Source organism: Panthera uncia, chromosome D1 (genome assembly GCF_023721935.1).
Source record: "Panthera uncia isolate 11264 chromosome D1, Puncia_PCG_1.0, whole genome shotgun sequence".
NCBI lineage: Eukaryota > Metazoa > Chordata > Mammalia > Carnivora > Felidae > Panthera > Panthera uncia.
In genome coordinates, this window is record NC_064808.1 from 10,265,337 (window position 1) to 10,270,034 (window position 4,698).

The 4,698-nt window shown below is 41.0% G+C and overlaps 1 pseudogene; it reads left to right on the top strand.

Annotated features, from left to right (window-relative positions):
* The first annotated feature begins 1,835 nt into the window (after nucleotides 1-1,835).
* LOC125911249 (olfactory receptor 10V1-like) lies at nucleotides 1,836-3,831 on the top strand (annotated as a pseudogene).
* The last annotated feature ends 867 nt before the right edge of the window (nucleotides 3,832-4,698 follow it).

Here is a 4,698-nt window from a genome sequence, read left to right on the forward strand (position 1 = left end):
GCCCCTGGAATAGATGTTAATATTATTTGCACTTTGAAGACAAAGGAAGTGAGGTGCACAGAGATAAGCTTTTCAAGGTCACATAGATGGTAAAGAGCAGAGGCGGGTTGATAGTCCCCAGTCTGCTCAAGTCCAGTATTCAAATTCTTAACTCTGCTAGGCTTCATTGCCAACTCTGTGGACCAATCAGTATGACTGTGTTTTTAGGAACCAGAGGTTGATGCTTTTGGTGCCTGTAACCACAGCTTTAATTCTGATAATCTGACCTCCTTAGAGGCTAAGCCGAGTCTCACCAAGTTTTGTTTGAATTAGTGGTATTTTTAAAGTACCCCAACCACAGACATCTTGTAGATTCATGGAATTAGCTAGAAGTCCTGAACAGGATTCTCTTTATCTTGTCCTTAAGGTCATTCATATATATATATATATATATATATATATATATATATATATATATACACACACACACACACATAAGCCTTACCCTGTGAAAAGCCATTTGCTGATTTGTTCTGAGTTCACTGGGAGTGTCAGGGGCAAGATCACAGCTGGTTCATGGTCCTGTGACAAGAATCAAGCTAAGATTCATGTAATCATTGATAGGTACAAGGAGATCTAAATGCTAACCTGTCTTCCATCTCTAAATCACTGCAGGATAATGGATCAGTTAATTACCCTTTCAGTGTCTCAGCCTGAAGATGGAGGTATTAATAGCTACCTTCCTACCTGCTGAACATTTTAAGGCAATTAAGTGAGACAGTGGAACATAAATACATTGAAAAAGCATAGAGTAGGCTATAACAAATTGTCCCTGAGTTGCTATAAGACATCTCATCATTCTTTAAGTCTTATGCCCGGGTTACGTCACTCTTCTCCTCCCACATGCACAGTGCTCTAAAGTGTTCCTCCCCTCCAGGGCCTGAAAGGGAAGTTGAGCCAATGCCGGCAAATAAAATCAGGTAAGGTGCTAGACTGATGCAACAGTATTCTAACTGGCCCTCTTAATTTACCCATCCTCATCCATCTTATCTCACGTTTTCATTTCAGCTGGGTTAATTTTTCATTTTACAAGGAAAAAATTCATTTTATGAATATGGGTCTTTATAAGGCCCTTCAAATCTACCCCTTTGGTAAATGTCTAACCTTCTTTCCTGGAGGAATGAGCCTGACCCAGATCCAAGCAGTAATTTACAAAACCCTGGGAGTTTGGGTGACTGTGGGTGGTGACTATTGAGTAGAGGGTGTGTCTACGGGTGTGGGAGTAGCTCCAAAGCAGCTGAAACAAGACCCCAGCTGTTTTAAATGTTCTAGTTTCTTTTTGAAAGTCTATTCTAGCCCAATCTACTCCCAACAGTCTAGAGGAAACTCTACCTTCAGTGCTTAGTCACGCTTAGTGGTGAGCCCCAGGGCAGGGCAATGCCCAGACCAGAAATGCACATCAGCCTAATCTTCAAAGAGAGATTCAGGGAGATAGAGAGAGAAGATTCTTTCCCTCATACAGGAAAACAGTTTTGAGATTTGAGCACTGAATTATTTGAAGTCAAAATATAAGTACTAATACGATGGGCAAATTTTCAGTGACCATGTTTTCTAAACATGAAGCAACTAAGCTGTACCAGGCTTGTAAGAGGAATGCTTTCCTTCCATGAACACTTAAGAAGTGAGTGGTTCTGTTGTGCCCACAAAATGGAAGGGGGGAAATCCGAGCTGTTGGTTGTAAGGCTAGAGTGAAACCAAGGACCAGGACTCCCATAGCCAATTAGGGACACAGCTACCATCGCATGCTGAGGGTGTAATGCAGGGAATCCTGAATAGCTACACACCGATCATAAGCCATGATCCCCAAGAGGAAACAGTCAGCACTGCCCAAGAAGACAAAGAAGAACATCTATGTGCTACAGTCAGTGAAAGAGATGGGTATTCTCCATCTCTTTACAAGACTATGTGCTCTGCCTAAATGAAAACCTACCCAGGTTGTGAAAAACTTATTCACTTGTTTATCCATTCAACAAACATTTATTGGTCACCATATGACGCATTAGAGGGGAAGGAATAAGGTATAGCCCTTATCCAGCCAAAGAGCTTATATCTATGATAAATACGACATTCATAAAACAAATTATCATACAAATAGAATAAAAGTTTGTTTTAGAAAGGTATACAAGATATTGTGCTTGATACTTTCTCTACCTTTTGCAAGAACATGGCCATTGTCCAATTGTCATGGGGGAAGAATTGTTATAAACTTTCCAAAGCGAGATGTCCATATTGATCCTGTTTCTAAAACTGCTGTGCTTCTCTTGGTTCTTGGTTAAAAACACAGAGTTTATAAAAGGCATGGGGGTGTACAGTTAAGGGCCAGCGCACTAAGAGGCTGAGTTTTTTCTGCAACCACAAACCAGTGATGGAGCCATCATGCTTATTGCTATTGAATTGGCACACGCTGACCTCTTTTTCTATCTAGGAAGATAACCCTTTAGAGGACAATGGAGCATCCTTTATATGGGACAATGTGATCCCAATGTATATTGTAGGACTTGGACTCAAGATCATAATGACTTCATATTTGATGGCCAGCATATTCTTGCTAGGCTACATGTATGTTCAGAGGCTCAGGGGTTATTAATTCAGCTGCTTCTTGCAAAACAAAAGTGAAGTCAAAGTCCTGAGCCCAGATGCCACATGGGGCAAACTAACTCGGCTCTTATTCATAGTGATAAGTTTTATAGTTAACCTGAGCCAAGTCTTTAAAATGTGAGCTGGCAAACACAAACAAGAATAGACAGAGAGCGACCGCCCAGCATAAACCTATCTTCAAGATTATTAAAGCTATAGGTGCTAACCCAGCATCATTACCTTGATCCTAAAGCACAAAGCACTTTCTTTCCTAACATAATTTTTATTTTGTCCTAGAAAACCTGATGTGCCACTTTTATGGGGGATGAAAACTAAACCACAGAGATCCAGTTCCACTTTCACCCATTTTCACCCATCCTGGAGATACAAATGTTTTTGTAACTTTCCTGCTAATGTATATTGGCAGTCTCATTGGTAACACCACAGTCTTTCTCACTATCTGGGTGGAACGTTCACTCCACATTCCCATGTCTTTCTTTCTGGCTAATCTGGCAGTTCTGGAGATCTTTTACTCTTCCACTTGTTGCCCCTCTCCCTTTGGTCAACCTCCTGACCATGGGGAGAATGCCCATCTCTTTCACTGACTGTGGCACATAGATGTTCTTCTTTGTCTTCCTGGGCAGTGCTGACTGTTTCCTCTTGGGGATCATGGCTTATGATCGGTTTGTAGCTATTCAGGATTCCCTGCATTACACCCTCAGCATGAGATGGCAGCTGTGTGCCTAATTGGCTATGGGAGCCCTGGTCCTTGTTTCACTCTAGCCATACAACCAACAGCTCTGATTTCCCCCCCTGCCATTTTGTGGCCACAACAGAATCACTCACTTCTACTGTGATGTACTCCGATCTTACAGTTGGCCTGTGGAGACACTCGAATACAAGAAGCCATGATCTTCATTGTCAGTGTCATCATCCTTACCATTCCCTGTTCCCTGATCTCTATCTCATACATCTTCATTGTGGGTGCCATTTTGAAGATCTGCTCTGCAGAGGGATGGTGCAAGGCCTTCTCCACCTTCTCCTCTCATCTGACCATGGCCCTCCTCCAGTATGGCTGCTATAGCTTTATGTATTTATGCCCCAGCTCTAGCTATAACCCAGAAATGGGTGTCTGTTGTCTACACCTTTGTCACCCCTGTCTTGAATGCCTTGATCTACAGTAGGAGGAACAAGTTGCTGAAAGGCACTAAGTAGTGAAAAGACATTTACTGAACTAGGAAATGTGGGAGTTTCTGGGCTCATATAAACAACAGGAAATAATTATTCAGAGAACGATAAACTCGGGGACTAGATGACTAAACATTTGGGGAACTGATTTACCTACTTCCTCAGGACCCAGTTCCTTTTCCTAGCTCCCAACTATAGTGTAAGTTGGTGAAAGTAAGACATTATCATTTAAATAAGAGAGAGTAGTTTTTTTGTTTTGTTTTGTTTTGTTTTTTGTTCACTGGTCCATCCCCAGTGCCTAAAACAGCTAAAGTAGATACTCAGTACATATTTATTGAACTGGTGAATTCCTTCAAGTGATGGCAAAGAATATTCTTAGTTCTTTGTTATTACCTGCACAAAGCTATATACTGAGATTTGCATATACCAGCATTCCATAAATACTTGTAGAATAACAGAGGTTGCCTCTAAAAACACTAATAATTCTTCAAGTTTCCACTCATAAAGTCTTATTTTTCTCCTTTCTATTGTCTGAGTGTTGAGAAATTTTTTTTTTAAGTTTATTTATTTATTTTGAGAGAGTGTGAGCGCGGGTGGGGGGAAGGGCAGAAAGAGAAAATCCCAAGCAGGCTCTGTACTGTCAGTGCAGGGCTCAAACTCACGAACCCTGAGATCATGACTGAGCCAAAATTAAGAGTCCAGATGCGTAACCAGCTGAGCCACCCAGGCATCCCTCAGGTAATGTTTATTGTGAGACTCATCAGTGTTGACAAGTTATAAAAATAGAATACATAAATATCTGGAATGTATTGCCATTTTAAAAAGTATAATTGGTGATATTTCAAAATTACAAATAATATCTTCTCCCCATTCAGAATGGGAAATTTCAAGAAG